The sequence below is a fragment of the Narcine bancroftii genome, chromosome 10 (assembly GCF_036971445.1).
Source record: "Narcine bancroftii isolate sNarBan1 chromosome 10, sNarBan1.hap1, whole genome shotgun sequence".
In the NCBI taxonomy this organism is placed as follows: domain Eukaryota; kingdom Metazoa; phylum Chordata; class Chondrichthyes; order Torpediniformes; family Narcinidae; genus Narcine; species Narcine bancroftii.
This window is the reverse complement of record NC_091478.1, coordinates 63,660,127-63,672,359: the sequence shown is the minus strand read 5'-3', so window position 1 is coordinate 63,672,359 and position 12,233 is coordinate 63,660,127. Positions and strand designations below refer to the sequence as shown.

At 41.1% G+C, this 12,233-nt stretch overlaps 1 protein-coding gene and 1 long non-coding RNA gene across 12 annotated transcripts in view; one reads left to right on the top strand and one right to left on the bottom strand.

The window, feature by feature from the left end:
- The window catches only part of LOC138744629 (uncharacterized), a 106,682-nt gene extending 99,781 nt beyond the window's left edge, over positions 1–6,901 (bottom strand). The window contains exon 1 of the long non-coding RNA XR_011345664.1: positions 6,840–6,901. This is a non-coding gene — a long non-coding RNA (uncharacterized lncRNA). The remainder of the gene's footprint in view (positions 1–6,839) is intronic.
- ndrg4 (NDRG family member 4) overlaps positions 1–12,233 on the top strand; it is a 183,748-nt gene that overhangs the window by 119,680 nt on the left and 51,835 nt on the right. The window lies entirely within an intron of this gene.

Below are 12,233 nucleotides of genomic sequence, written 5' to 3'. Positions count from 1 at the left end.
CCTGGAGGAGAAGCCCAGTACCTCTTCAGTGGATTGCAGTATGGTAGTGTTCAGCTGATCCCAGAGGGTTTCAGGGGACGGGTCCGTGAGGTGGGTTGCATCGTCGAGCTTTGCTTTGAGGTTTGCCTGGAAGTTTCCTCTCGCTTCGTCTGACTGCAGGTTTCCAACATTGAACCTCTTTCTGGGGGCTTTACTGTTCCTGGGCTTTGGCTTGAAGTGAAGGTTGAGCTTGCAGCGAACCAGCCGGTGGTCAGTGTGGCATTCCGCGCTGGGCATGACCCTGGTGTGGAGCACATCTCGTTTGTCACTTTCTCGCACCAGGATGTAGTCCAGGAGGTGCCAGTGTTTGGATCGGGGATGCATCCAGGTAGTCTTAAGGCTGTCCCTCTGCTGAAAGAGGGTGTTTGTAATGACAAGCCGCTGTTCTGCGCAGAGCTCCAACAGGAGGCGCCCATTGTCGTTGCACTTGCCGACGCCATGCTTGCCCAGAATTCCTGGCCAGGTTTCTGAGTCTTTGCCGACGCGAGCGTTGAAGTCGCCAAGGATGACAACTTTGTCGGCTGTAGGGGTGCGTTGGATGAGGTTGCGCAGGTCAGTGTAGAACTTGTCCTTTTCTGCTGGTTCCGCCTGGAGGGTTGGAGCATAGACACTGATGAGGGTGATGCAACGCTTGTTTTGAAGGGGGAGTCGCATGGACATGATTCGGTCCAAGTGGCCTGTCGGAAGGTTTTCGAGTTCGGAGGCAATTAAGTTCTTGACCATGAAGCCTACACCAGATAGGCGTCGTTCATCCGAAGGCTTGCCAGACCAGTAGAGTGTGTAGCCCACGCTGCGTTCTTGGAGGCTGCCTACATCTGCTAGGCGGACTTCACTGAGAGCGGCTATGTCGATGTCAAGTCTGAGGAGTTCATGTGCAATGAGGGCAGACTGACGTTCAGGTCGGTGGCTGTGTGCCTTGTCTAGCATGGTTCTGATGTTCCAGCATGCTAGCTTGAGTTTGTGAGCATCTTTTGAGGGGGAGGACGTGGAGGGGGAGGACGTGGAGGGGGAGGACGTGAACCTGTATTACATTAATACCTGTATTAATGGAGGTATGAGACTAAATTTAAAAAGTACATGATTTACTAGAATCATTCAAGACAGCGTTAATAACAGTGATTCTGAAGAAAGGGAAAGATTGTTTACAACCTTCTTCATATAGACCTATATCATTATTGAATACAGATTACAAAATTGTATCAAAATTATTAGCTAACAGGTTAGCTGAATTTTTGCCAAAATTAATAAATATGGATCAAACTGGTTTTATTAAGAATAGAAGAGCGGCAGACAGTATTGTTAAATGTTTAAGTTTGATAAATATAGCACAAAATAGAAAAATCCCAGCGGTGGCAGTAGCATTAGATGCAGAGAAAGCCTTTGATAGATTGGAATGGGACTCTATTTGAAACACTTAATGCTTTTGGGATTCCAAATACTTTAAATTGGATAAAGGTATTATATGATCACCCAAAAGCAAAGGTGATTACAAATAAACAAATGTCAAAACCCCTTATGTTAGAAAGGTCTTCTAGACAAGGTTGCCCATTATCAGCCTTTTTATTTGCATTAGCAATTGTGCCATTAGCAGAAATAATTAGAACTGATAAAGATATTAAAGGTTTTGAAGTAGGTAATAAAAATCATAAAATTAGTTTATTTACAGAAAACATTGTAGTATATTTAACAAGACTAGAAATATTGTTAAATAAGTTGAACAATACGGACAAGTATCGCGTTATAAAGTTAATGTTGACAAAAGTGAGGTGATGCCTATGGTGGATATGGATTATTCTCAGTGTAAAAGATTGACAAAATTTAAATGGCAAAATGATGCAATTAAATATTTGGGAATAAAAATTAATATAAATATTAATAATTTGTTTAAGTTAAATTCTTTGTCATTATTTTAAAAATTGGAAGAGGATCTGAGAAGATGGAAAGATTTACCAATAACATTAATAGGATGAGTGAATTGTATTAACATGAATATTTTTTGAAGATTACAATATTTATTTCAATCATTACCTATTCATGTACCCGAATTATTCTTTCAAATTTTGAATAAAATAATACGAGAGTTTATTTGGAAAGGCGAGATGTTAAAAATGGGTTTGGAAAAATTAACGTGAAAATTTGATCGGGGAGGACTAAGATTACCAAATTTTAAGGATTATTGAGATTGAGCAGCTCAATTGAGATTTTTGTCCTCCTGTTATCAAAGGGGTGAAAAAGTAGATTGGATTCAGATTGAAATTAATAAAATTGGTGAATTTATCCCAGAGCAAATTCTGTATAAATAGAATAGTGCGTTGTTCAAAGGAATGAAGGAGACATTAGTTTTAAAATATTTATTCAAAATGTGGAATGGAACCATATTGAGAGAGGAATTAAAAATTATCAATTACAAAAATGTTGTTAAAACAAAAGCAACTTTTTCCTTTTACTTTAAATTATTCTTTATTTTTGCAGTTGCAAAGAAATGTATAGTGATAACATGGAAAGTTAATAATGAAGTATTATTAAGTGGCACAGAGATATGCAAAATTGTACACCATTAGAAAAAAATCCCATATAGTTTAAGAAATCGAGTTGAAAATTTTTATAGTACTTGGAAGCCATATTTGGATTTTATGACAAAGTTTCCATCCACCTCTTCCAGCTTATCCACCCCTCTCAATTAGAAATTAATAATAGTAATTTATATATATATATATATATATATATATATATATCTTCTTTTCTTTTTCTTCTTCTTTGGCTTGGCTTCGCGGACGAAGATTTATGGAGGGGGTAAAAAGTCCACGTCAGCTGCAGGCTCGTTTGTGGCTGACAAGTCCGATGCGGGACAGGCAGACACGATTGCAGCGGTTGCAGGGGAAAATTGGTTGGTTGGGGTTGGGTGTTGGGTTTTTCCTCCTTTGCCTTTTGTCAGTGAGGTGGGCTTTGCGGTCTTCTTCAAAGGAGGTTGCTGCCCGCCAAACTGTGAGGCGCCAAGATGCACGGTTTGAGGCGTTATCAGCCCACTGGCGGTGGTCAATGTGACAGGCACCAAGAGATTTCTTTAGGCAGTCCTTGTACCTTTTCTTTGGTGCACCTCTGTCACGGTGGCCAGTGGAGAGCTCGCCATATAACACGATCTTGGGAAGGCGATGGTCCTCCATTCTGGAGACGTGACCCATCCAGCGCAGCTGGATCTTCAGCAGCGTGGACTCGATGCTGTCGACCTCTGCCATCTCGAGTACTTCGACGTTAGGGATGTAAACGCTCCAATGGATGTTGAGGATGGAGCGGAGACAATGCTGGTGGAAGCGTTCTAGGAGCCGTAGGTGGTGCCGGTAGAGGACCTCTTCAATCTGAGGTGCCTGCAAGCTCACACCAAGACACAAGAGAAACTTGTCCGTGAACTACTCTTTGCAGACGATGCCGCTTTAGTTGCCCATTCAGAGCCAGCTCTTCAGCGCTTGACGTCCTGCTTTGCGGAAACTGCCAAAATGTTTGGCCTGGAAGTCAGCCTGAAGAAAACTGAGGTCCTCATTCAGCCAGCTCCCCACCATGACTACCAGCCCCCCCACATCTCCATCGGGCACACAAAACTCAAAACGGTCAACCAGTTTACCTATCTCGGCTGCACCATTTCATCAGATGCAAGGATCGATAATGAGATAGACAACAGACTCGCCAAGGCAAATAGCGCCTTTGGAAGACTACACAAAAGAGTCTGGAAAAACAACCAACTGAAAAACCTCACAAAGATAAGCGTATACAGAGCCGTTGTCATACCCACACTCCTGTTCGGCTCCGAATCATATATATATATATATATATATATATATATACATTTATATATGTGATAATGCTCTATGTATATGTAGTCAAGTCCACGCTGCTGAAGATCCAGCTGCGCTGGGTGGGTCACGTCTCCAGAATGGAGGACCATCGCCTTCCCAAGATCGTGTTATATGGCGAGCTCTCCACTGGCCACCATGACAGAGGTGCACCAAAGAAAAGGTACAAGGACTGCCTAAAGAAATCTCTTGGTGCCTGCCACATTGCCCACCGCCAGTGGGCTGATATCGCCTCAAACCGTGCATCTTGGCGCCTCACAGTTCGGCGGGCAGCAACCTCCTTTGAAGAAGACTGCAGAGCCCACCTCACTGACAAAAGGCAAAGGAGGAAAAACCCAACACCCAACCCCAACCAACCAATTTTCCCCTGCAACCATTGCAACAGTGTCTGCCTGTCCCGCATCGGACTTGTCAGCCACAAACGAGCCTGCAGCTGACGTGGACATTTAGCCCTCCATAAATCTTCGTCCGCGAAGCCAAGCCAAAGAAGAAGTAGGTGTCTCTTTTCTCTCTTTTTCTTACCTTTGAGAGGGGGTTGGGGAGAAAATTTTAAGTTCTTCTTTTGTATCACTACGTATGATCAAATGATTAATATTGTATTCAATGAATTTTTTGTCTGTATTGATACAAATGATAAATAAAATTTTCAAAAAAAAAAGTGGGTTTTTACTTTATTGACCATTCTACCACTGGCATTTTGTAGAATGCCTTGCTAAAACTTCTTGACACTTTACCTAATCAGATATAATTTTTCTTAACAATCCATGCTGACTATCCCTGATTTATTCTGTGCTCTTCCAAATTAAAATGTATTGTTCATTAGAACAGATTCTAATAATTTTCCCCCCTCCCCACCAGCTGCACTAAAGTTAAGCTAACTACCTTGTAATTAATTAATCAGTTGACCTGCCTCCCATTTTAAACAACAGAACAATGTTTTCAATTCTCCAATCCTTTGACACCACTCCCGTTTCAAAAAAAAAGGAAAATTGCAGTCATTGAACAGCTTGGAATATAGTTCATCCTGGCTTGGCTATTTATTCTTTTACAGACTTACTAAATTTCTTGTTCTGAGGAAGAGTCCCAGCTGAGATGTAACAGACAGTATTCTCTTTCCACAAATATTGCTCAACGAGCTGAGCTCTTCCAGCATTTTTATTTTAGTGACCTAACAATGTCATTGCAATGTTCTAGCAAAACCTTCTTACTCTTGTATTCTGTCTCTTGGCTAGGTTTGACACAGTATCTCTGTCACATGAGACATACAAATCCTTGTTATGTTACTGGCATAAAGTGCACAATGGGTCAAATCTTCCTGGTAGAAGATAGCAATTCCAAGGAGAACCTCCAGTCTTTAGCCAATTGGAATAAAGTCTGAGACTTGTGTGGACCTCTTACTGGTCCAGAATGTATCCCCCTCCATTGCTGAAATCCACACGGAACACTGCCTGTCAGAACATTCACAATATTGAGCTGAGACTCCAGTTATCCTCGCTTTGCAGAGGTGGAAGATCAGTACATCAATAATGCGCTATAGATCCAATATTATGTCGGATTGAATTCCACATTGAAAATTAATCCCAAAACGTCACCTGCCCCTATTGCTTTCTATAGATACTGCTTAACCTGCTGAATTCCTCCAGCTTTTTCTTTGTGCATTGCAAATGAGCAATTTTTTCCTGCCATAGTGTCTGTTGACTTGGGACAATAAGTTAAGCAGAACAATCTACTTTGCATTGATCATGATTTCAAAGTGTGCCAGCATGCCTGAACTGCAGCAAGATTGACCTTTCATGACCCATTTTAAAATCGAGAAGTCTTGCAATGAAATTCCTTTTATCATGAAAGTTTTGCCACCAAGACAATTCATGTTATTGCACAATGTATTTTTCCCAATGATTTGTTGTATGATTTCTAGGGTTGCTAATTTTAGAACATAGTTCAGTGCAGGCCCTTCAGGCCACAATGTTGTGCCACCTTCACAGTAATCTAATCCTTCCCTACATCATACCCATACCATCTCTTTTTTCTTTCATCCTTGTGTCTATCTAAGAGTCTTTTAAATGGCCCTATTATACCAGCCTCCATCACCATCAGGAACCTACCATGCTCTATGTATAAAAAAAGCTTGCATCTGGCATCTCCCCTAAATTTTCCTCCACTGGTTGAATTGTATTCCTGGCAGTTTTAACCACCCCCATACAGTTTAACTAGGTCACCCTTTTCATCTCAAAATCCCGTGGAATACCACTTCTCCAGCCAGATGGAAAATAAATACTCTTCATTCCCTGATCTCCTGATTTTTTGCTCTCTGTGACACAGCTTATTTTGGATTCTGGTACAGTAGAAATTTGAAAATCTGGTCTGCTTGGGCATTGGGTTGGTCCAGATTTTTAGATTTTCTGGATTCTTGAGCACATTAGGTTTAGAGTTTCTTTTAAAATTTAAATTTAAGGAGGAACAAAGATGAGATGAACAGGTAAATTTTAATAGTTTATTTGCAAATACAAATGCTTCATTTTCCAAAACGAGCAGTTTTAAAGAAAAATAAAGTCAACAAGCATGGTTGCTTGCTGCCATTGTGCATCTGTGGTCCTAACGCATGCATGCATGCACACAAAAGCCCAATAAATTTTAAAAGTTTGAGCATTTTCGAAAAGTCCATGTTTTCGGGTGGTCCAGATTTCTGGCATTGAGTTTTATGGACTTCTACTGTATCTTTAAAATTGTTCTTTTATTTTCATTTACTGTCCTTATGTTTGCTCCATAAGTGTCCTCAGGATAACTAATTCCTGAAGGGTTGTAACCCTAAAGAACCATCAGCAGTGAAATTTATAAACTGAAACTGCTTTGGAGCAAGTTTATTTTTTTGTGGTTTGAGAAGTGGAAGGTTCCTGTTACCATAGTTACAGGTTACATAGTTACTATTGAGCCAATCATGAAAGTATTTACCTTATCAGGAAAGGTCAGTTAGTTGACAAAGAGTGAGTTTAATGGTCACTTTGCCTGTGTGCTCTTGATCATTTTGCAATTGTGTATATGCAGGTGTTACCTTGGAGACAGACCTTTATTATACCAATTTTGTAAACAATTTATAGTGAATAAAGTCTATTTTTGGTAAAAATAAATGATGAACAAAGGGGGAAGTAATGATAAGGGGCCAGAGCTGTGGCAATGATGTAAATAGAAATGAATGTAACAATGTATGGGGATGGAAATGTTTTTTTCTTTGTAAATAATTTATTGTGAATAAAGTCTATTTTTGATGATTAAAAAAAAAATTATGATGGTGAAATCTGCAGTTCCATTGTTAAGCAGGCACAGGAACTGCACGGACATATGGTATACAGATAACAAGCCAGCAACCTAACTGCTAACTTTTGTACTCCTCTGCTCCAACCCTCTAAACCAGACATTTGCCCAGACAAGCACAAAGTCATAATGTGCTCCAGGATTTCAGGTGGAAATTATTTTGTATATTGAGGAAGGAATTTACATTGGAATAACATTGACATAATATCCATAAAGCTGACATAACATGTCATTTACAGATTCCATTAATTATGTCACTTTAACGCACAGTTGGCGTAGCGGTTAGCGAAACACCTTTACAGAGCCAGCAATCTGGACCGGGGTTCAAATCCCGCACTGTCTGTTAAGGAGTTTGTACATTCTCCCCATGTCTGCATGGTTCTCCCTGAAAGCTCTGGTTTCCTCCCACCATTCAAAATGTACCAGGGGTGTAGGTCAATGCGGCATGGACTCATGGGCTGAAATGACCTGTTACCATGCTGTATATCTAAAATTAAATTAACAGAATGACCTTTGCCATTTATACACTTAAAACCTTAAAAGGTTCAACTACATCACCACGGAGAATAAAGCTTTTAAGGGTTCTTACTTCAAAAGATACCCCTCAGGGTGCACCCTTCAAAGGATCACTTGCCCACTTGGAAAATATCATACTGCTTTCAAATATCCATTTATCCGACTGATTTAAATGTAAAGGAACCAAAGTAGCAGAAAGAAATAGTAACCAGCCAACAGCTAATCAATGACCTATCAATTTCTTTCGTCCCAAAGTTGCCATTCCTGAAGAAGTACAACAAAACCATCTTGTGAAATTGCTCTATTAATTTCTTTGCTTTGTTGTGGATTGGCATTTTTCTTCAGTCAGGTAATTTCTTGAAATCAGGGCAACAAACATGGTTTTATAAAATAAAATTGCAAATTCAAATAATATAAAATCATGAAATATTAAAATTATTTAATCTGAAAAATTCTTGCAAGATGTTTGTCCCGCAATCAGGAACCTGGTGCATGGATTGTGCTTTTGAGTAAAGGATCTGCAGCAATAAAATTGCAGTTTCCATCCTGTTTTTGTGGAGCATTATATACCAAAGCAAGGCAGAATGAGAATATGTGCAGGACTGTGAGCTCCCGTTGCTAAAACTGCAAGTGCCAGGATCTGTGAGTGAAGTGGGTATACACTGTGAATTACAGTTCTCACCCAGCTCCTATGAGGCTCCATCAGGTCCAAATGATTGTGACAACAGAAGAGAAAACTTGCAAATAACCATGACCCCCACATGATAGGAAAATATAAAATTCATTTTGTACTGTTTAAGCCTTGAATAGGGAAATGAGAATCTAAGGGAGCCATAATGCTGATAATTGAGCTGGCTCTTGTAGCTTCTTTAAGGTAGAGAGATATATATATATATATGTGTGTGTGTGTGTCTTGATGTTGACTCTGGTCAGTTGATGAGCAAGTTCGCCAGTGATTATGAACAATTATCCAGACAAGTGCACATGCTGATCAGTGTAGAATATGAGAGAAGTGCAGCACAGTTAGTGGTTAACACAACACTATTACAGCGCCAGCAACTTTAGTACGTTCTCACCATGACTTGAGTGGGTTTTCTCTGGGTGCTTGGGCTTATGGGCCAGAAGGGCATGTTATCGTGCTGTACCTCTTTAAATAAAAATACTCTAAAACCCACCGGGGGGGGGGGGGGGGGGGGGTGGGGATAGGTGGATACTGGATAGATGTATTTTCTGGTTGCCTGAGACTTATTCTTATAATGGCTATCTAATACACCTGCATTAAGAATAAATGGTTTAAAGACAAAATTACTATGCTGTACTTGCACTGACAAACTTCACTTTCATGAATATATAAACTTTAAAGCATTTTACTTTATTTTCAGTCACATTGTTTGAAAACATAACTGTCGCTGCATCTGCAGATTCCTCCCCTCCATGGAGCCGCCCAAAAGACGCAACAATGACATTATAGATAAATAACCATCCCTCCCCCAAGTTTACAGATGAAGCCTCTGACGGAGCGACTTAAAACGCAGGGAGATAGAGACACTTTAAGAGAGCCCCGCCCCCCCCAATGACAAGCAACATCAACCAGCTCTTCATCCTGGGTGACACTATTTTATTCAAAAAACACTTTATTCAAACAGCTGCTGCGAGCAAAGTATGACCAAGGCACTCCACTTGCCGAATATTTCTTCCCATCATCACCAAAGGTTTATGCATTACTTCGGAGAACATTTACACTTTTAAACCTGCATATTTTACCTATTATTTTATTATTTAAAAAAATTTAAATTATTTTTTTTGCCAGTTGCTTGAGGCTGCCGGTGTTTGAATTCAGGATACCAGGGGCTTTACTGTACTCTTCCTCATTATGTTTAATGCTGTTTTCCATATTACCAACACAACTCTGCCCATCCATTGTCTCATTATTGTCCAGCTGATGATTTCCTGGGTGAACAGAGATTTCTTCCAACCAAAAATCAGGAAGAGTAAAGCCTTTTATCTTTGTTCTGCACTAGTTCCATTTTTGTAGCAACTATTCCAAGTTTAGCCATTTTTTTCCTCAACTAACATCATATGTGACCAGTATTGAATTTTGAACTGCATATCTACTTTGTCACTGAGGCACATCCACAAACTTGGATTGCTCAACCTCCTCTGCCCCAACTTGGTTGTTTTGTTATTTTCACATCTCATCTCTGAAGCATCCTGTGATGATGTAATGAGGGTGGGAGTGGGGGGAGCTATTATACTGACTGCTTGCTATTGGCTTTGTCTGTAGAGATACTCCACCCTACTGGTATAACAGATGGAGATGCTTTTCCCACTGGCCAGTTAGAGGTGGTTTTAGTCTGTTAATAAAAGCCCAGTATTGGTATAATACTTAACTGGTCCATGTCTATGGCATATCACATCCCTGACAAGTCTGCCTGCTTCTAGCATCTGTGAACTTTTCCTCTTCTAAAACTCAGCTTTGAATACTCTCAGGTTATGTGCCTCCCGACTCTGATTACAAACGGGAACTTGCGGAGCTATGTGATGTGGTCAGTAAACAAGAGACAGCCAAGCCCAATATATTACAAATCTTTGTGGGGAACTTTAATCAGGCCTGTGTCAAGAATACCCTCCCAACTACTACAACCTTATAACATGCTGACCCAGAGGTCCCAGCACACTTGATCATTGCTACACCAAGGTAAGGAAGGCCTATTGTTCTTTCCTGAGACAGCATTTTGGCAAGTCCGATCACCTACCTGTGCTCCTTCTGCCTTCATAAAGACAGACTGAAAAGAGAGGCTCCAAAGATCAGGACACCTAGAAGGTTTGGTCACAGAAGGCTGAAGAACGGTTACAGGACTTCCTCGAGTCAGTGAACTGGGCAGTGTTCAAGCACTCAGCTGAGGAACTGAATGATTACACCAGGGCTATCAAAACAGCTGTGGATGAGTATGTCCCCACCAAATCATTCAGGCTTTTCCCCAGCCAGAAGCCTTGGATGAACAATGAAATCCAGAACTTTCTGAGACCAGATCACAGGCATTTAAGTCCGGATATCCAGATCAATATAGAAGGAGCAGGTAATGACCTGAAAAAAGCTATCTCCTGGGCGAAGTGGAGATGGAAACAACGAGGGACACCCAACATTTTTGGCAGGGCCTAAATCCCATACCCTGCTACAAAACCAAATCTGGTGATGTAGCAGGTGGCAAAGCTTCGCTCCCAGAGGAACACAGTGCCTTCTACCCCTGATTTGACAACAGTAACAGTAAAGAACCACCCCTTTGCACCCCCATATCCCCTGATGATCCCATCCTGTCCGAATCTGCGGATGACATCTTCAGGAGAGTGAATCCGAGGAAAGCATCCCGCCCAGACAGAGTACCTGGCCAAGTATTAAAAATCTTTCCGACCAACTTAACAATATATTTACAGATATCTTCAATATCTCACTCCAGCAGGGCATAGTACCCATCTGTTTCAAGCAGGCATCAATCATACTGATCCCAAGAAGAGTGCTATAACCTGCCTTAATGACTATTGACCAGTAACACATTAAATGAAGTGTTTTGAAAGGCTGGTGTTGAGGCTCCTGTCTGAGAGGTGACATGAGTACATTCCAGTTCACCTTTCGTAGAAACAGGTCTATGGCGGATGCCATCTGATCGGCTCCACACAAAGCCCTGGAACACCTCAACAGTAAAGATACATTTATCTAGTTGCTCTTTATTGACTACAGTTCAGCATTTAACACCATCATTCCCCTCAAAACTGATCAGCAAACTCTAAGACCTGGGACTCAACACCCCACTTTGTAAATCGATCATGGATTTCCTCATCTCCAGGTCACAATCAGTGAGGATTGGCAAGAACATCTCCTCCACAATCACCATCAGTACCGGAGCATCACAGGGCTGTGTTCTTAGTACCCTGATCTACTCACTTTACACCTAAGGTTATGTGGCTTGATACAACAATAATACCATCTACAAATTTGCCAACGATACCATGGCAGTGGGTTGTATAAAGAAAGCTGATGAGTCAGCATACAGAAGGGAGATTGAAAACTTGGCTGAGTGGTGTACCAATAATAACTTTGCACTCAATGTCACCAAAACTAAGGAGCTGATTGTTGGCTTCAGGAAGGAAAGCCAGAGGTATACAATCCAGTGATCATTGAGGATCAGAGGTGGAGAGGGTGAGCAAATTTAAGTTCTTGGGAGTCACTATCTCAGAGGATCTTTCCTAAAAACATTGTGAAGAAACCACATAGTGCCTCCACTTCCTCAGGATGTTGTGGAGGTTTGGTATGACACCAGAAACCCTGGCAAATTTCTACACATGCGGTGGAAAGTGTGCTGATTGGCTGCATCATGGTCTGGTATGGGGACACCTGAGCATAAAGCCCTCCAAAAGATAGTGGACAACCCAGGGCATCACAGGCAAAGCCTTCACCTCCATCGAGAACAACTACAGGAAATTCTGCCGTCGGAGAACAGCAGCAATCATCAAGGATTT